The sequence below is a fragment of the Hyperolius riggenbachi genome, chromosome 12, assembly GCF_040937935.1.
Source record: "Hyperolius riggenbachi isolate aHypRig1 chromosome 12, aHypRig1.pri, whole genome shotgun sequence".
Taxonomy (NCBI): Eukaryota; Metazoa; Chordata; class Amphibia; order Anura; family Hyperoliidae; genus Hyperolius; species Hyperolius riggenbachi.
In genome coordinates, this window is record NC_090657.1 from 216,890,355 (window position 1) to 216,912,212 (window position 21,858).

The 21,858-nt window shown below is 47.4% G+C and overlaps 1 protein-coding gene across 3 annotated transcripts in view; it reads right to left on the bottom strand.

Moving 5' to 3' along the window:
• Positions 1-21,858, bottom strand: part of LOC137542117 (TBC1 domain family member 24-like) — a 74,563-nt gene that overhangs the window by 39,735 nt on the left and 12,970 nt on the right. Inside the window, exon 1 of one of the 3 annotated variants that reach the window (XM_068263794.1) lies at positions 5,269-5,313. The exons of 1 other annotated variant lie outside the window; for it this stretch is intronic. The gene's annotated coding sequence lies outside the window, so the exon portion shown is untranslated. Of the gene's footprint in view, positions 1-2,673; positions 2,719-5,268; positions 5,314-21,858 lie in introns of those variants that run through there. One more of the 3 variants, XM_068263792.1, reaches the window with a different exon arrangement.

The window sequence follows — 21,858 nt, forward strand, 5'->3', positions numbered from 1 at the left end:
GTCCTATAAAGCCTTCCTGTTCCACTCACAGTCCGCTTGTTCCAGCGCTCGCTCCCCCGTCCAAATCTCCGCCACTGCGCAGTTGGGCTTCTGAAGACTTCCAAAGCCTTCCACAGCGGAAGATAGCAGTCTCCAATCCACCAGTAGGAGACTGCTAGTGAGGGAGACAGTGCTGGAATGAGGGAACCAGGAGAGGAGCGGCATGGTTTATAGCAGGGGTCACCAAACGCTTTGGGTCGAGGGCCGGGTCAACATACTTCAGACTGCTGGGGGGCCGGAGTAGACATAAATTTATTTGCAGGCCAGATAGTGAAGCATACCCAGGTGACAACCTGAAGTCCAAGTGGACACCAGTGTCACCTGATGTGGAATTTGATTGGAAATCAGCAAAATTTCTGCTTTCTGGCTTCCATGTGGATGTGTGGTGCCAGCACTGCTATTCCATATGCGGACCACCAATATTTAAAGATTTAGCTGACCGCATCTATAAGTAATATTTTATTTGTGGGGGGCCGGTAAAAAAGCCTCAGGGGGCCGCTTTCGGCCCGCAGGCCTTAGTTTGAGGACCACTGGTTTATCCAGTTCGGCCTATCTGGACGAGCTTCCTCGTCCAGATAGGCACTGCTGCTGCCGCCGGCTGGTGGGTGCGCGCGATCGGGCGCGCCCCCGCGCATGCTCCCGCCTCCCGCCGCTAGCCCCCGATCAGTGATTAGGAATATAAATTCCCATTCACCGATCTAACTTCCCAGCAGAAATACCGACGCTTTCTATCCAGAGAGCGCGGTATTTCTGCCCCCAGGAAACTTCTCCTCAGCATCTTAGTTCCTGGATGCGAGATCGTTCGCATCCAGGACTTTTTTCACTGTGGCCATCTTGTGGCCAAATAGTAAACTGCACCCACATACATTTTTAATAAAAAAAAATAAATATTATTTTACATTTAAAATAAGTAGTTTCCCTCCCACACCAAAAATTACCCACATACATTTTTTTTATTAAAAAAAAAAAAAAAAAAAAAATACAATAAAAACAAACAAAAACAACATACATAGTTAGCCAAGGGTCTGAACTTTTTAAATATGCATGTCAAGAGAATATGTTATTATATTATTTAAAATTATAAGCTTATAAATAGTGATGGATGCAAATTGAAAAAATGCACCTTTATTTCTAAATGAAATATCGGCACCATAAATTGTGATAGGGACATCGTTTAAACTGTGTAATAACCGGGACAGACGGGCAAATAAAATACATGAGTTTTAATTACGGTAGCGTATATTAATTTCAAACTATAATGGCCAAAAACTGAGAAATAATGAATTTTTTTCATTTCTTTCTTAATCTTCCTGTTAAAATGGATTTAGAAAAAAATAATTCTTAGCAAAATGTACTTCCCAAAGAAAGCCTAATTAGTGGCGGAAAAAAACAAGATATAGATCAATTCATTGCGATAAGTAGCAATAAAGTTATAGGCGAATGAATGGGAGGTGAATGTTGCTCGGATGCATGAGATTTTCGGCACAGCGGTGCTGAACCGGTTATAGGAACCAAAGCCCTCTCTCTCATTAGGCAAGTAACTTTTTTGTTTAAAAAACACTCCATGTTCACTTTATAGGAGTTAACTCATGATTCATCTCTCCTTAAAAACGTAACTCCCGGTTTATTGCTCCTTATTTTTGTTTATCTCATATGGTAACTCTCCTTACAGCTAAGGTAAAAAATAAGGAAGCTTTGTGAATCAACCCCAATGGCCTCAATTCTGGTAGCTATGTGAGGTAAATATTTTTTTGGGAGGTAAAATACCTCATGCTGTATTTTCCTTTTCTCTTACCAGTTCTGAACGTTTTTTCTGCATTTCCGAACATGTGGTAAAACATGCGTTAAAATGGGCGATAAATGCATAAAGTGCCGTGAAACTTGTAGTATTTCAGCGGTAAGCATGCATTAAATAAATAATAGTAGTCTTTCATTGTCTTCCATAAGTAAGGATAGACTTTGAAAGATTTGTTTTTGAGGGGGGGGGGGGGGGGGGGGAAGGTGTATTTGATTATGTAGCAACATAAGTATATTTATAGGCATCCACTATTACAAATAAAAAATCCAGTACTGTAAATATTTGAGTTTTTTTCTACTATTCTTTTCTATTACACAGCCGGAATAGGAACGACACTAAAACAGCAATAGAATCGCCACAAAAAAAAATGCGAAATGCATACAAATTGACTTTACCGCCAGGTGCAGGCAGGTCTTAAACTGATCGGTAAATTTGGTCTGTCTGTCTAACATGCCCCCTAATTTCCATGAGAATAGCTAATGTGAGAAATAACTAATTTGTGAATAAGCCCCTATGTAGCTCCCCCCTGTGATGTGTGATCCATTTCCTGATTGGTGAACGGCTTCACTGCCTCAACTAATATTGGCTAATAATCTTACAATTTTCTGTTTTTAAATCAATACGTACGTCAAAATCCAATTATTTCTATAGCATCGTCATCTTCCGTGGTGCTGTATACATTAAGGTATGAAGACGGGTATATAATACAGAGATGTATACAACATAAATGTGACAACAGCTAATGCACATAGGAATGACAAAAAAACAGCAGGAGGAAGAACTTTGCCCCTTATGAGCTCACAACCTATTGTTTAAATGAAAACAGGTTTACTCACCGTTACTGTTGGTAGCGGGACGCGGGTCTCGCTGGGATATTACAAGGCTGTCTCAGCTCAGATCTGTGCCCTCACCTGTCAACTGTACATTATGAAGGGCAGGCTCTCCAAGCTCCGCCCCCCAAGCTTCCCACACCTTCCTGACCCAGCCTTGCTGTCTGTTATTGATCAGATCTGTCGGCAGATAGTAAATGGGAGAACGTTTTGCTTCCCTGCCTCTGCAGGTGGAAAACAGATAACGTACTTCTTATTTTCAAGGACAAAACACGAGAAGAGATAGTAATATTCCCCCAGTACATCTGAATCACGAGGGAAAACATCAACAGAGAATTAGTCACATTGTGGGCTGGAGATTTTGCTTCTGCCTCTTCCGCAGGGTTTGTTGATGGTTCTTTTGTTGCATCAACAGAAACATTTTACATTTGACACACTTAGAAAAAAAAAAAAAAAAAAGTTTAGAAAAGTAAATTGAAAAATTCTAGCTAGACTTACACTTTGTAAAATATTGGTAAGCTGTGACTCTCACATACTATATAAGGGCTGAGGCCTGGTGCACACCAAAAACCGCTAGCAAATCCGCAAAATGCTAGCAGATTTTGAAACGCTTTTTTTTATTTTTCTATGGCGTTTTGCGGATTGCTGCAGCGGATTTCAGTATAGTAGATTTCATATATTGTTACAGTAAAGCTGTTACTGAACAGCTTCTGTAACAAAAACGCCTGGAAAACCGGTCTGAACAGGCGTTTTTCAGAGCGGTTTGCGTTTTTCCTATACTTAACATTGAGGCAGAAACGCCTCCGCAATCCAAAAAATGCCTCACCCCGGGAGAATGCGTTTCTGCAAAACGCCTCCAGCTGTGGTGTGAACCACCCCATTGAGATACATTGACCAAGCGTATCCGTAACCGCAAGCGGCTGCAGAAACGCTGAAAAAGCCGCTCGGTGTGCACCAGCCCTGAATCTGGATAAAGAACTGTCCCGTATAGCCTTGGATGGAGCGGGAAAATGTTACATTTCTCCGGTTATTAAAGTGAACTCGAGGTGAGGGTGATATAGAGGCTGCCATATTTATTTCCTTTTAAACAGTGCCAGTTGCCTGGCAGTCTTGTTGATCATCAGTAGTGTCTGAGTCACAAACCTGGTACACAAGCATGTGGCTAATTTAGTCAGACTTCGGTCAGAGCACCTGGTCTGCATGCCTGTTCAGGGTCTATGGCTAAAAGTCATCAGGGAAACAGCCAGACAAGTAAATGAATATATGGCAAAAAAGATCTGGCAGCCTCCATATCCCTCTCAGCTAACTATGTGACATTTTCTTCAGCACAATTTGCCGGCATTACCATAGCAACACACGCGTTAACTCCGTAACATGTGTGGCATTAATGAATGGTGCCATTTGCTTCCTACGTAAGGCAAGTTTACCACAGTTTACTGCATCAGGCCACTAATTCAATTTAAAGTAGTCAGTGTACAGCTTGTATAACAGTGTAAATTTGCTGTCCCATCAAAATAACACAGGTTTTGCCAGTCCAACACCTTCACTCTCAGTTTTTAAGCAAGGCAATGGTTGTCTTGGAAGAGTGTTTGGGTTTGTCATGCTGGAATACTGCTCTGTGGCCCCGTTTCCGAAGTGAGGAGATCATGCTCTACTACAGTTTGTCATAGTACATGTTGGCATTCATGGTTCCCTCAATCAACTGTATCTCCCCAGTGCAGGCAGCAGTCATGCAGCCCCAAATTATGACACTCCCACCACCATGCTTCACTGCAGACAACACACACTTCTCTTTGTACTCCTCACCTGGTTGCCTCAACACGCGCTTGACACCCTCTGAACCAAATACGTTTATCATGGTCTCACTAAACTACAGGTCGTGGTTCCGGTAACCCACGTCCTTAGTTTGCTTGTCTTCAGCAAACTGTTTGCACGTTTTTTTCTTGTGCACCACTTAGAAGAGGCTTCCTTCTGGGACAAAAGCCATGCATACCAATTTCCTGCAGTGGGCAGGGTATGGTATGAGCACCGACAGGCTGACCCCCCCCCCCCCCCCTCCTTACCCCACCCCTTCAACCTCTGCAGCAATGCAGACAGAACTCATACATCTATTTGCAAAAGACAACCTCTGGATATGATGCTGAGCATGTGCACCAACTTTGGTCGACCATGGTGAGGCCTGTTTTGAGTGGAACCGGTCCTGTTAAGAAGCTCCATGGTCTTGGCCACCCTGCGGCAGCTCAGTTTCAGAGTGTTGGCAGTCTTTTTATAGCTTAAGGTAATCTTTAGGTAGAGCAACAATTCTACATCAAATTGAACAACCCTGCTCCCCATACACACCCGAGGCCTTGTAACACTAACATGACCCCGGGGAGGGGAAATGTGTAATTGAGCAGAATTATTACATGTTTGCCTTAGGGGCGTACTCACTTTTGTTTAGACATTAATGGCCATATGTTGAGTTCTTTTGATGGGACAGTATATCTACACTGTTATACAAACTGTACACTGACTACTTTACATTTTATCATAGTGTCATATCATCCAATGTTGTTCCATGAAAAGATAAAATATTAACCAAAATGTGAGACGTGTACTCACTTTTCTGAGATCCTGCACTTCATCAACCGCAATTGAATAGCACAGCTATCCTTAATAAAGTGCTCAGGGAGTGTTGTACATGGTCAGAGGCTGCTGTAAATTGATTCTTGCATGGGAGATCACTGAATTCCAGCCTTCAGTTTCAGATGAGCTCTGTGAAGGAGGCTGATAAAGGATGTCATGAATTAATTGGAAAACGTTGCTGTTCACTTTTGCTCCTTATTTCTGTCGGATTTGCCTTCTTTAAACAGAAGGCATTTGCGATAATCCAGCTTCAAATGAACACCTGTGGTTACCCACATTGCACCACTACTAAATATGCAAATTATCTCTTTATGCCACTGCAGCCAGAACCGTTGGTGTATATCAAAGCCTATAGCTAATACATTTAACAGAGCCACATCAATCCCACATGGCAGAGAGCCCATTTCAGACTTTTGGTCCTCCTCAGTGCATGGATGTAAGCCTGGCTTCAGGGACATAGAGAGATAATTTGCATATTCAGTAGCAGTGCATTGTGGAAAACCATAGATGTTCATTTAAAGCTGAATCATCGCAAGTACCTTCTGTTTTAAAGGATACATCCAGGCTGGAAAAAAATAAAATAAAGATCCACTTACCTGGGGCTTCCTCCAGCCCCTGGCAGCCGTCCTGTACCCTCGCCGCAGCTCCGGTGGCTCCCGGTCTCCTCCGGTGGTGAAGCCGACCTCGGCAGGTCAGGTTCCGGGTCGGCTTCTCCTGCATTCCACGGGTCACGTGGTCTCGCTGACATCATCAGGACGATACTGCACAGGCGCAGTAGTTCTGCACCTGCGCAGTTCCATCCTGATGATGTCAGCCAGACCACGTGACCCACGCGGTGGAGCGTGGAAGAAGCCAACCTGAACCCGACCTGGCAAGGTCGGCTTCACCAGTGGAGGAGACCGGAAGCCACCGGAGCTGCGGCGAGGGTACAGGACGGCTGCCAGGGGCTGGAGGAAGCCCCAGGTAAGTGGATCTTTATTTTTTTCCAGCCTGGATGTATCCTTTAAGAAGGCAAAACTCATGTCCCCTATAGTTTTCTAGTGGTTTTGGGTCTCCCCAAGATGCTTGGTTACTTTCTTATTTCTGTGTGAGAAACCTGTGTCTTATAGGAGTAGTTTTAGCAGAGTAAGTTAGGTTTCTGCCCCGCCCACTCAGTGTACAGAATGATCTGTGCTGTACAAGAGTATCCCACCCACACAGCTGAATCTTCTCATTCTGGAATCAGCAGCCAAAGATCACATGACCCAAATGCCACATGGATTTTAATTAACTTATTAAGGTAAATATACATTTAAAAGCTTAAACTGATTGATACATGGCTAAGAATCTATCGGTATGAGTGTGACAAGGTCGCATATTGTCTCCTTATTTAATTTGTATGCTGAATATGTATATGTATGTGATTCATCCAACACCAGACCACTCCTACATATATGTATAATAGACACCTATAAATAAGACTCAGTGACTGGGTTAAAGAAATTAGAAAAGAGAAAGCAGAACCCATCTGCACCCAAGTCTCACTTCAATGAGTCAGACACCAGAGATATATATATATATATATAGATAGATAGATAGATAGATAGATAGATAGATAGATAGATAGATAGATAGATATATATATATATATATATATATATATATATATATATATAAAAATTACCATTTATTAATACTATTAAAAAAGTTAATATTAGTCATACAATTTTAGGTGATCTGAGTGTCTGGGCAGCTGAGGGAAAAAGATGTATCATTATGCAGCAGCAAGTATGCAGTAATGAAGCATATTTCAAACCAAGGAAGGATGGCAATGCACCCCAGATATTAGAGGATAACCCATATGGCCCGGCCCGCTCATGAGGCGGGGTGAAACTTTTGCCTCAGGCGGCATCTTTCTAGGGGCGGCACCCGCCCGTCCTTGGGTGCGGGGAGCCGGCCGCCGAGCTGGAGGGGTAGCGGGCAGGACGGGGGTATTGGGCCTAGCGGCGGGGAGGGGAGTCGGACCCCCCCCTCCCTCGCCTGGGTCCCCCGTCCTCCGCTCCCCTCCAGCCTTACATAGTGAAGCAGCCAGCCGCTACTCGTAAGAGGCAGCGGGCGGGGAGGACTCACCTCTTCCTCGTTCCAGCGTGCGCTCCACTGACGTCACTTCCTGCAATGCTGCAGGAAGTGACGTCAGTGGAGCGCACGCTGGGAAGAGGTGAGTCCTCCCCGCCCGTGCATCGTACGAGTAGCGGCTGGCTGCTTCACTATGTAAGGCTGGAGGGGAGCGCAGATCGGGGGACCCAGGCGAGGGAGGGGGCCGGCCCTGCATATGGCTAGAAAGTCCTTGAATATAAGGATGCTAGGATGCAGAAAAATATAATAGCAGCAATCGATTGACACAAAGTTCCTGTCCAAAAGCAGGCAAATGATGATACTGTGACGTTCCTGTCCACAAGCAGGCAACAGATTGTGTATAGAATTCCTGTCCACAAGCAGGCAGTTAGTGGTTTTGAAGGATCAGGGATTGCCTATAGGCCATGATGGACCCCAGATTTGTGATAGGTTAGCGCCATGACAACAGAGGTCCAGCCCAGAGTTCCTGTCCAAAAGCAGGCAACTGTATATCAAGAGAGTCTCAAGATGTAGTGATAGAGCACTGTGTCCATAAAACACAATATTGTGGCAATCAAAGGCAATCCAGAGTTCCTGTCCAGAAGCAGGCAACTGTTGTAACCACTGTAGTTGGTTTGGATCGTTCAAATAATATCCACCATTAACATATAGTGCATATCATGATCATTGCATCATGTAGAGAGAATATGGCATCCATAGGATCAAATGATAGCTCAATATGAGTGGTTTGTAAACAGTCCCAATGTGAGGCAGTAAGATGAGCCTCAACACATATGATGAAAAAAGTTTATGGTGCTATTACAGGCTTACATGTCCTCGTATAGATGCCAAGTGCCAACCTTTTCCATGAAGAGTCATAGGTATTGCTGCAGTGGAGACTTCCCCCGGCCGCCCAGACCTTGTCTACCGGTTTCGCCGAAAGATTCGGCTCATCAGGACACAGACCGCCAAGTGTGTATACATGGAAAAGGTTGGCACTTCTGGTGTCTATGACTCATTGAAGTAAGACTTGGGTGCAGATGGGTTCTGCTTTCTCTTTTCTTGTATGCTGAATATGTTATGTGGAAAGCTGGTTGGGAAGAGTCTCTAATTAAAATAGCGGGCAGGAATATTAACAATCCAAGATATGCCGATAATACCACTCTGATGGCTGAAACTGAGGTAGAAGAGCCAAGTCATGAATGTCAAACAAGAAAGTGCCAAAGCTAGTGTACTGCTCAACATCAAGAAAACTAACATGTCATCTCCTCCAATGAACCATTTGCAAATAGATGGGGAAAAAGTAGGAGTTATAAAAGATTGAATCTTCCTGGGATCGAAGATCTCTGTAGATAGTGCCTGCAGCCATGAGATTAAAGGTGCCCATTAATGATACAATTTTTGCAGATGCAATCTTTCGGCACAATTTTTATGATCAAATTGAATTGAAAATTGATACTTTTGAGCTGTGGGTAAGGAGAAAGCTATTGAGAATTCTCTGGAGATCTATCCAGTCACTACCTAAAGCAAACCTGAACTGCAAATTAAAAGTCAAAATAAACATACACACATCGTACTTACCTCTTGTGTAGTCTACCCATCAATCTCTTACTCCTCTCCTGTGTCCTGATTGCCACTGTGATCAATGGAATTCACCGTCCTCCATTAAGGAAATGGCCATTACCCCATAACAGCTCCCTGTGCAGCGCACTGTTAAAAGACTACTGTAGGGGCAAAAAAGAGAAAGAAAAAAAAAAAAAAAAAAAAAAAGTTGAACTTACTTGGGGCTTCTAATGGTCCCCCGCAGACATCCTGTGCCCGCGCAGCCACTCACCGATGCTCCAGCCCCGCCTCCAGGTCACTTCTGCAATTTCCGACTTTTAAGTCGGAAAACCACTGCGCCTGCACGGCCGTGTCCTCACTCCCGCTGGCATCACCAGGAGCATACTGCACAGGCGCAGACTGTACCGGCCCTGCGCAATACACTCCTGGTAACGTCAGCAGGAGCGAGGGCGTGGCCGTGCAGGCACAGTGGTTTTCCGACTTTAAAGTCGGAAATTCCAGAAGCGAACCGGAGGCGGGGCCGGAGCATCGGTGAGTGGCTGCATGGGCACAGGACGTCTGCGGGGGACCATTAGAAGCCCCAGGTAAGTTCAACTCTTTTTTCCCCCGATAGTACTCCTTTAAAGTGTAATACCGCTCACTTGAGCCATAGGGAAACATGGACATCACCTTGCGTATTAGTTATCCTTTCAGTTATAACTAACAGCAACTGATATATTTAAGTTCTGAAAAAAATCTTGTCAGAAAGTAGAAGGAATCATTGTAAGAAGAAAATGATGAGCTTCAAAGAGGAACTGACGGCGAGGTAAGTACATAATATTCATTTGCAGGTATATCGTGTTTATTTTAAATAATTTTACTTGGTTCAGGTTCCCTTTTAAGAAAGAAGGCCACAGTGATCACTAGAAGGGTTGATACTACTATTAAAACTAAAATACTTTGGTCACATAATGAGAAGACTGGATTCTTTGGAAAAATAATTGATGCTCAGAAGAATTGAGGAAAAAGAAGAGGTCGGCAGAGGCTAAGATGGATAGACTGGTTATGTGAAGCTATAAACAGGCCTATGCAAAAGCTTAAAGAAGCAGTGATTGACAGACATCTGGTGTCCAAGAGTTCCTATGGTCATGAAGAGTTGGAGACGACTGAATGAATGAGAGAAGTGTGTCTGGATTGCTGCCTGGTGTTCCATGTTAAGAACCAACCCATTTATAATGTTACATAGTTACATAGTTATTTTGGTTAAAAAAAGACATACGTCCATCGAGTTCAACCAGTACAAAGTACAACTCCAGCCTGCTCCCTCACATATCCCTGTTGATCCAGAGGAAGATGAAAAAACCCTTACAAGGCTTGGTCCAATTAGCCCCAAAAGGGAAAAATTCCTTCCCGACTCCAGATGGCAATCAGATAAAATCCCTGGATCAACATCATTCTGCCTTACCTAGTAATTGTAGCCATGGATGTCATTCAACCCAAGGAAAGCATCTAAGCCCCCTTTAAATGCAGGTATAGAGTTTGCCATAACGACTTCCTGTGGCAATGCATTCCACATCTTAATCACTCTTACTGTAAAGAACCCTTTCCTAAATAAATGGCTAAAACGTTTTTCCTCCATGCGCAGATCATGTCCTCTAGTCCTTTGAGAAGGCCTAGGGACAAAAAGCTCATCCGCCAAGCTATTATATTGCCCTCTGATGTGTCCAGATAGGGAACCAGGTTTGCAATATTTGCGCTGTGTAACCACTTTGTTTCCTATTATACTCCAATAAGGAAGTAACAATACATCCATAACAATTAGACAATGGCTACATTCTCTCCAGGAATTAAATAGAACTCACATAGACCTGCTGAGAGATGCCAGGAGGCTTGGGACAATCAGACGCTTGTGAATCCATTTCAGGATAAGCTGTGATATAAGTGACCGAAAATATTAGAAGGCTTCAAGATGATCTCACAGAGCCAATCTCATCACATTCACCAGGCTGGAACCCAGCTGACTGAGGTGGCTAGTGTGACATAATAATACAGGAGAATTACAGCTCTCAAAGCGGACCTGAACTCAGAACTTCCTCTCTGCTCCAAAAGATACGCAACAGCAGAATAAACTTTAAAGGGAACCTTAAAGAGACACTGAAGCGAAAAAAAAATTATGATATTATGATTTGTATGTGTAGTACAGCTAAGAAATTAAACATTAAGATCAGATACATCAGTCTAATTGTTTCCAGTACAGGAAGAGTTGAGAGACTCCAGTTGTTATCTCTATGCAAAAAAAGCTATTAAGCTCTCCGACCAAGTTAGTCCTGGAGAGGGCTGTTATCTGACTTTTATTATCTCAACTGTAATTGAAATGTTTACTTTTCCTCTGCCAGAGGAGAGTTCATTATGTCACAGACTGCTCTGAAAGACTCATTTTGAATGCTGAGTGTTGTGTAATCTGCACATATTATAGAATCATGCAATGTTAGAAAAAACACTATATACCTGAAAATAAAAATATGAGAATATTTTCTTTGCTGCTAATCTTCTAGTAATTATTCATAGTACACAACCAATTCATTATATCATATTTTTTTTTTCGCTTCAGTGTCTCTTTAACTCTGGCAAAAAAAATAAAAATAAAAGTTTCACTTACCTGGTGCATATACCAGCCCCCTGCAGCCATCCTGTGCGGCCCCCCAACGTGTACCTTTGCACGTGCTCCCGCTGGTGCTGGGTGGTAACGTGTATCTTTATACGTGTTGCACTTGTGCACCTACAACACGTATAAAGATACACGTTACCACCCGCGATAGCGTCCTGCACCAGTGGGAACGTGTGCAAAGGCACACGTTGGGGGCCGCCAACTTCGAGTCGGCAAAATCGAAACTAGCTAACAGCGGGGGATCGGATGGCTGCAGGGGGCTGGTAGATGCCCCAGGTAAGTAAAACTTATTCTTTTGGGCCAGAGTTAAGGTTCCCTTAAAACGTTAAAAGTCCCACGTTACAGCAGCCAGTAACGCAGCCTAACTCACAGCACTGTAAAATCAATGTGCTGTTCACAGTGCACACGTTGCATTACATAGTAACGCAGCACATTTAAACAAAGTGCTGCTTGCTGTACGTTATACTGGGCTAAGCCAAGTTAGACTGTTTGTACATGCTGAGTAATGTTGGAGGAGGAGCAGGGGTCGAGTCCTGCGTGAACGCGGGGGGACGACGTCCACTTACTATTATTGCAGAGTGGACGCCGTCCCCCCTAGCACCCTGGAGGGGAGCAGCGCCGCAGAGAGGAGCATTGGGCAGAGCAGCGGGGAGGGGCGGACGTTTCCCTCCCCTCCCTCACCTTAGGGCTCCTCTCCCTGGCTCTCCCCTCCATAACATTGCGGCGGTGGCTGGCGGCGGTACTCCGGGCGGGCAGTGGATGGCAGCGCCGGAGGTGGGCGGGACTTACCTCCTCCACTGTTCCGGCGAGTGGACGCTGTGCGTGCGTGCGTGCAGCTAGTCTGGTCTTCACTAGACCAGACTAGCTGCACGCATAGCCACAGCGTCCACTCGCCGGAGCACTGGAGGAGGTAAGTCCCACCCACCTCTGCCGCTGCCAGCCACCGCCCGCCCGGAGCACCGCCGCCAGCCACCGCCGCAATGTTATGGAGGGGAGAGCCAGGGAGAGGAGCCCTAAGGTGAGGGGGGGGGGGGGGCAAACGTCCGCCCTTCCCAATGCTCCTCTCTGCTGCGCTGCTCCCCTCCAGCTGGGCACCTATACACCTGGCTACATATACTGGGGCCACTATAACCCTGGCTACATATACTGGGGCCACTATACACCTGGCTACATATACTGGGGCCACTATACACCTGGCTACATATACTGGGGCCACTATACACCTGGCTACATATACTGGGGCCACTATAACCCTGGCTACATATACTGGGGCCACTATAACCCTGGCTACATATACTGGGGCCACTATACACCTGGCTACATATACTGGGGCACCTATACACCTGGCTACATATACTGGGGCCACTATACACCTGGCTACATATACTGGGGCCACTATACACCTGGCTACATATACTGGGGCCACTATACACCTGGCTACATATACTGGGGCCACTATACACCTGGCTACATATACTGGGGCCACTATACACCTGGCTACATATACTGGGGCCACTATACACCTGGCTACATATACTGGGGCCACTATACACCTGGCTACATATACTGGGGCCACTATACACCTGGCTACATATACTGGGGCCACTATACACCTGGCTACATATACTGGGGCCACTATACACCTGGCTACATATACTGGGGCCACTATACACCTGGCTACATATACTGGGGCCACTATACACCTGGCTACATATACTGGGGCCACTAAACACCTGGCTACATATACTGGGGCCACTAAACACCTGGCTACATATACTGGGGCCACTATACACCTGGCTACATATACTGGGGCCACTATACACCTGGCTACATATACTGGGGCCACTATACACCTGGCTACATATACTGGGGCCACTATAACCCTGGCTACATATACTGGGGCCACTATAACCCTGGCTACATATACTGGGGCCACTATACACCTGGCTACATATACTGGGGCACCTATACACCTGGCTACATATACTGGGGCCACTATACACCTGGCTACATATACTGGGGCCACTATACACCTGGCTACATATACTGGGGCCACTATACACCTGGCTACATATACTGGGGCCACTATACACCTGGCTACATATACTGGGGCCACTATACACCTGGCTACATATACTGGGGCCACTATACACCTGGCTACATATACTGGGGCCACTATACACCTGGCTACATATACTGGGGCCACTATACACCTGGCTACATATACTGGGGCCACTATACACCTGGCTACATATACTGGGGCCACTATACACCTGGCTACATATACTGGGGCCACTATACACCTGGCTACATATACTGGGGCCACTATACACCTGGCTACATATACTGGGGCCACTATACACCTGGCTACATATACTGGGGCCACTAAACACCTGGCTACATATACTGGGGCCACTAAACACCTGGCTACATATACTGGGGCCACTATACACCTGGCTACATATACTGGGGCCACTATACACCTGGCTACATATACTGGGGCACCTATACACCTGGCTACATATACTGGGGCACCTATACACCTGACTACATATACTGGGGCCACTATACACCTGGCTACATATACTGGGGCACCTATACACCTGGCTACATATACTGGGGCACCTATACACCTGGCTACATATACTGGGGCACCTATACACCTGGCTACATATACTGGGGCACCTATACACCTGGCGATATATACTGGGGCCACTATACACCTGGCTACATACACTGGGGCCACTATACACCTGGCTACATATACTGGGGCCACTATACACCTGGCTACATATACTGGGGCCACTATACACCTGGCTACATATACTGGGGCCACTATACACCTGGCTACATATACTGGGGCCACTATACACCTGGCTACATATACTGGGGACACCTATACACCTGGCTATACTGGGGACACCTGAACACCTGGTTACATATACTGGGGACACCTGGCTATATTGGGGACACCTATAGACCTGGCTACCTATTCTGGGGACATCTATACACTTGGCCACCTATTCTGGGGACAACTATACACATGGCTACTTATACTGGGGACACCTATAGACCTGGCTAGCTATACTGAGGGTACCTATTTTGGGAGAACTGCTGTCAGATATGTATTTTTGGGGAACCGCTGATGCCAGATTACGTGTATTTTGGGGAACCGCTGCCAGATTGTATATGTTGGGGGACCACTGCTGCCAGATTACATGTATTTTACGTGTATTTTGGGTGATCCACTACCAGGTTTCACGTATTTTGGGGAACTGCTTCCAGATTATGTGTATGTTGGGGGAACTGCTGCTGCCAGATTGTCTATTTTGGGGGAACCACTGCCATATTATCTGTATTTTGGAGGAACCTCTGCCAGATTATGTGTATTTTTGGTGAAATGCTGTCAGATTACATCTACTTTTTGGGGATACACTACGACAGAGCTCAAACTTCCCCTGCCTGCGCCGCACCCGCCCCGACACTCGCCTGCGCCGCACCCGCCCCTCGCCTGCGCCGCACCCGCCCCGACACTCGCGTGCCTGCTCCGCCCCGACACTCGCCTGCGCCGCACCCGCCCCGACACTCGCCTGCGCCGCACCCGCCCCGACACTCGCCTGCGCCGCATCCGCCCCGACACTCGCCTGCCTGAGCCGCCCCGACACTCGCCTGCCTGAGCCGCCCCGACACTCGCGTGCACTCAGTGTTCAGCAGGGTCTTGTGTACAGCTACCAGCCCCCAACCTCTCTACCTCTCCCCAAGTGCTGTGTTCTGTAGTGATGCTGGTGAAGTCTGCAGAGCCAGTTCTGCTTCATCAGAGATGGACAGAGTGAGTGTTGGGAGCACACTCGTCTATTGGTTTTCTGTACAACATGTGTGTCTGTATGTGTGAAAACATGCACGTTTTATTACAGAAGCTAATGTAATTGATAGAGAAAATGGGTGTAGTGCTTCTCTGCTGTCTGATTTTATCTGCATGGGGAAAACACATTCAAGTTTCACTAGCCAATTGAAAAACATTGGTTCTCGGGTTACCTGTGCAGAAGGTGAGAGGTGGGGAGGGAGGAGGCCCCATCAAAAGTTTTGCAGGGGGGCCCAGTGATTTCTAGTTACGCCCCTGGCGACATGAGTGCACCCACGAGCACAAATATGGCAAGCCCTTGTCATACATACAGTATAAGCCCAGAGGGTGCCAGCACTGGATTGGTGGGCTTGAGGATGGTGAGGAAAGCCTCTAGACTATCCAGACGCTTCACTCTACTGAGGTAAGTAACTTATAATGTTTGCCACACTTCAGGTTCACTTTAACCAACTGTTAGTGCACCAGTTCTGAGAACAAGTGCTGATCAGACACTGCGTTCAGCGATAGCTAAACACGGTGTGTGCTGTTCTATGGCAAAGGGAGGAAGGATAGCAAGCCAGCAGGTGGTGTTCTATAAAAGCTCGTCATCTGCTGTGGCGAAACACTGAATGGTATCCTGGGGCAGCCATAAGATGCACTAGATCACAGGTGCCCATTAGGTAAATTGCAAAGGGCTTCATGGTAGATCCCAACCCCACTACATTTTCCATTCTGTATATACAAATATGCTCCTAAAATTGTACATAGGTAGATCATTCTGACTTGCTAATTTTTTAAAGTAGCTCACTGTAACGCTCGGTGAAGCACAGAGAGGTCTGATTACCGGTGATCTGCAGTATCACGGGAAATACAGACGTATACCAGATTATATGTGATCTGCAGTATCACCGATAATCCAATATACTAGCTAACCTCTGGTCACCAGGGTAGAGTGTTGTGATTGGTGCAACAGTAATACAGAGGACAAGCCTCAGTGCAGCAAGGAGAACTGCACAGATTCCTCCCGCAGGTCTGAGCTCTCCAAGACGGGAGGAGTCAGACTGACAGTGGGAAGGAAAGTCCGAAAGTGGCACTCAGGCGGGAGTGTCACTAACAGGACGGGGAACCGCCTCCAATCGTGAGGCCGGTTCTCAAGGTCGGACAAGCCAGGTCGTATACACACGGACAGATAAAGTACAAAATCAGTAGGCAAAGGCGGAGTCAAGGTACAGGCAGGGTTCAGTAACGAGGTATCAGAGATATCGGGGTACAAAATCAGGAGGCAGAAGCAGAGTCAAGGAGCGAGCCGGGGTCGGCAACAGAGTATCAGATATAACGAGGTACAAGGTCAGAGTTCAGGAGGATAGTCAAGGCAGGCAAGAGTCATAACAAATAATCACAATCAAACTAGTACTTAAAGCTATCAACAGAATCTAACTTAGTGTAGGATTACAGCTCCGGCTGGTCCCGGCACACTAACGGATCTGACTAACGGATCTGGGTGCTCCCACGTATGTGAACGCAACGCCAGACCAAGAGCAAGTGAAGACCCGGCAGTATATATACACACCTGCCTCTCCAGCACCTCCCAAGTGCTGGACCAATGGGAAGCAGAGTTCGGGTCAGCTGACCAGCCTGGTCAGCTGACTCCCTTAGTACTGTCATAAATTTCCCCTGAGTGCGCGCGCGCGCGTCACTCTGAACACTGAGGGACTATGAGTCCCAGCAGCCCCGCTCTGCGGTGTCTCCGCAGCGGGGACCTGTGTACCAGCCGCCGCGTCCAACGCGGCGGCTTCAGTGCCTCTCGCCCGCCTCTCCACGGGGACAGCCGCCTCGCGCTGGGAGGAGGCGGCTGCCTCCCCGTGTGTGCGGCTACTGAATGCGGGAAGAGCCGCCGACCGCTGGCTCATGGCGGCGGCTCTTCCCCGCCTTCTTACAGTACCCCCCCCTCCGAGGAGTGGACTCCGGACAACTCCCTCCAGGCTTCTCTGGATGCACAGTATGAAACTCCCTCACTAACTCGTCCGCATGCATGCGGTTCCCAGGTACCCATTGCCTCTCCTCAATGCCGTATCCCTTCCAATGTACGAGATACTGCACTGAATTCTGTACAGTACGTGAATCTATGATTTTCTCTACCTCATACTCGGGTTGGGCATCGACCAAAACAGGAGGAGGAGGAGTGGGACCCATCTGGACTGCGGGTTTGAGAAGTGACACGTGGAAAGATCTCACTCCCCGCATGCTGGTGGGAAGATCAACGGTATATGTGACATCGTTGATCTTCCTAGTCACTGGGAATGGACCCACGAACCTGGGACCAAGTTTGTCAGAAGGCTGCTTTAGTGACAGGTGACGGGTAGACACCCAAACCAAATCTCCTGGTTGGAATCTCCATTCCAAGGAGCGTCTCTTGTCAGCCTGACCCTTCTGACTCTGAAATGCTTTTATGAGATTATTCTTGATGGTCCACCACATGTCTTTAAATGACCTTTGCCAAGCCTCCAAGGCTGGGAACGGAGTGGACGCAACTGGCAGTGGAGAGAATTTCGGCAGTTTCCCTGTCACAATCTGAAATGGACAGAACCCTGAGGAAGAGCTCTTTAGGTTGTTGTGGGCAAATTCTGCATAAGGTAAATATTTGACCCAATCATTCTGCGCCTCGGCAACGTAACATCTCAAAAACTGCTCCAATGATTGGTTGACCCTCTCCGTCTGGCCATTTGTCTGTGGGTGGTAACCCGAAGAAAATGACAATTTCATGCCCATCTGGTGACAAAATGCCCTCCAAAATTTCGAAACAAACTGGACTCCCCGATCGGATACAATGTCTTCTGGAATGCCATGTAGTCTAAAGACATGGTTGACAAACAAATCGGCCAGTTCTTGGGCCGAGGGGAGTCCTTTCAGGGGCACGAAGTGGGCCATTTTACTAAAACGGTCGACCACCACCCAGATGACTGACATGCCCTCAGATCTCGGAAGCTCTCCCACGAAATCCATGGACAGGTGGGTCCATGGCTCACTCGGGGTGGGCAAAGGCTGCAATGTACCTACAGATGCCAGGCGGGAGGGCTTGCTTTTTGCGCACACTGTACATTCCCTAACAAACTCCTTGCAATCAGCGGCTAACGAAGGCCACCATGCACATCTGGCCACGAGATCTTGCGTTCTAGACGCTCCAGGATGTCCCGCATTTTTGTGAGAGTGGACCATCTCCAAGATCTGGAGACGGAACGGTAACGGGACGAATAACACCCCATCAGGTTTTCCTTCCGGGATATCCTGCTGGAAGGGACTCAAAGTCTCTTTCCAGTCCACCCAAGTCTCGGTAGCGGCCAACACCACTCTTCGTGGGACAATGGTCTCGGGGACAGCGGGCTGTGCTGTCTCCGGTTCGAAACACCTAGAGAGTGCGTCTGCCTTGGTATTCTTACTACCTGGCGTATATGTGATCAAAAATGAAAACCTCGAGAAAAATAGCGACCATCGAGCCTGCCTTGGGCTTAACCTTTTAGCCCCCTCGATGTATTCCAGGTTCTTGTGGTCGGTATAAACCGTGATGGTGTGCTCAGCTCCCTCTAGCCAATGACGCCACTCCTCGAAGGCCAATTTGATGGCTAGGAGCTCCCTATTGCCTATATCGTAGTTTCTTTCTGCTGGAGAGAATCTCCGGGAAAAATAGGCACATGGGTGTAATCTACCCTGGAGACCGGAACGCTGGGACAGCACAGCTCCCACCCCGACCTCCGAGGCGTCTACCTCAACAATAAACGGAAAGGAAGTGTCCACATGTCTGAGTATAGGTGCTGGGCAGAACAACCCTTTTAACTTGGAAAATGCCTGTAAGGCCTCAGGAGGCCAATGAGTGGTGTTTGCCCCTTTTTTAGTAAGGCTAGTGAGAGGGGCGACCACCGTGGAGTACCCCTTTATAAACCTTCTATAATAGTTCGCAAACCCCAAGAACCGTTGTAGCGATTTTAACCCCACCGGCTGCGGCCACTCCAGGACCGCGGAGACTTTGGCAGGGTCCATAGACAGACCTGAGGTGGAGATTATATACCCCAGAAAGGCAACCGACGTGACCTCAAAAATACATTTCTCGAGTTTGGCGTATAACAAATTCTGCCTTAGTTTGTCTAATACAATCCTGACATGGGTTCTGTGTTCCGAGAGGTTGTTAGAGAAAATGAGAATGTCGTCCAAATAGACCAGAACGAACTTCCCTAACACCTCTCGAAAAACCTCATTGATTAGTTCCTGGAAGACGGCCGGGGCATTACATAACCCGAAGGGCATCACCCTGTACTCGTAATGCCCATCAGGGGTATTGAAGGCCGTCTTCCATTCGTCGCCCCTTCTTATACGCACCAAATTGTATGCCCCCCGTAAATCCAGTTTTGAAAATATCCTAGCCTCTGTGACCTGTGTGAACAAATCGTCTATGAGTGGCAGCGGGTAGCGATTCTTCACTGTGATTTTATTGAGGCCACGGTAATCGATGCAAGGCCGTAACCCCCCATCTTTTTTCTTAACAAAAAAGAAGCCTGCCCCAGCGGGTGACCGGGACGGCTGAATGAAGCCCTTGGCCAAGTTCTCACGGATATACTCTTGCATGGCTAGTTTTTCGGGGCCAGATAAATTATATAAATGGCCTCGAGGAGGCATACAACCTGAACGGAGGTCAATGGGACAATCAAACGGGCGATGTGGGGGCAATCTATCTGCAGCCTTGGGGCAAAAGACATCGGCATAATCCGAGTACTGTTCCGGTACGCCTTCCACCTGCACCTTGGTCTGACCTAATGTCAGCCTCCCCAAACACTGCTGAAAACAATGAGGTGACCATGCTGTCAACTGCCCTGTGGCCCAGTCAATTTGCGGAGAATGAACCTGCAACCAAGGCATGCCTAGGATAATAGTGGAGGTTGACATATGCAAAACAAAAAATTGCAACTGTTCCCCGTGCAATACCCCAATGGTGAGCTTCACAAGCGGAGTCTGTGACAGGGGACGATTCCGTTGCAAAGGGGAATCATCTACTGCCGTGACCTGAATGGGGGGTGTCACGGGAGTGAGTGGTAGACCCAACTCCTGAGCAAACTCAAAATTCATAAAATTAGCCGCTGAGCCGGAGTCAAGAAAAGCTTCAGCGGCTAGGGACTTATCCTCCCATGTAACAGTACAAGGGAGAATTAATTTTCTTTCTTTAAGGGGTGAGGAATGTGTGCCTAGGGTGTCACCCCCCACTACTCCTAGGCAGACCCGTTTCCCGACCTGTTAGGGCAGTTTCGTACCCTATGCCCTGCCTCTGCACAGTATAGGCACAGTTGTTCCGTCATTCTCCGCCTTCGCTCCACCTGGGTCAGTTTTGATCGACCAATTTGCATTGGCTCTGGTGGAGGCAAGGCCGGAGAAGGCGAGACGGACGGAGATGCTGTTACTGAAGATGCAGCAGCCGGTACTGCGTACGACGTCACCCTGACCCGGTGACTACTCCTAGCCTGTCTCTGATGGCGTAGCCTGCGATCTACGCGAATGGCCGATGATATCGCCTCGTCAATTGTCTTGGGCTCGGGCACGGTTAACATTAGGTCGGAGACCTCCTCCGACAACCCAGACAAGAAGTAATCCATGAGGGCAAAATTACCAAATCTAGAGGTGACGGACCATCTACGGAACTCCGCCGCATAATCCTCGACCGAACCTCTGCCTTGCCGCAAAAGTTTGAGCTTCCGCTCTGAGGTCGCAGCAAGGTCAGGGTCGTCGTAGATTATGGCCATGGCTTTAAAGAACTCCTCCACCGAGGTCAGGGCAATATCGGTGGAAGGCAAATTGTAGGCCCAAGACTGGGAGTCTCCAGTCAATAAAGTTTTAATAAAAATGACCCGTTGGGCCTCAGTCCCCGAGGATCGGGGTCTTAACTCGAAATATGACAACACTCTATTCCTGAAATTCCGGAAGTCAGACTTGTGGCCGGAAAACTTATCTGGTACAGGCATACGTATGTCATCACTAGGAGGGGATCGCACTGAATCGACTGATGTCTGGAGGGTTTTCACAGAGCCTGATAAGGCATCAATTAAGGCTTTGTGCTGGCCTAGTGCTTGATGAATGCTATCCACCGAAGTGGCAAGCACAGTCAGAGGATCAGCGCGTTCCATCTGTTTTATGGTCTGGCGTTCTGTAACGCTCGGTGAAGCACAGAGAGGTCTGATTACCGGTGATCTGCAGTATCACGGGAAATACAGACGTATACCAGATTATATGTGATCTGCAGTATCACCGATAATCCAATATACTAGCTAACCTCTGGTCACCAGGGTAGAGTGTTGTGATTGGTGCAACAGTAATACAGAGGACAAGCCTCAGTGCAGCAAGGAGAACTGCACAGATTCCTCCCGCAGGTCTGAGCTCTCCA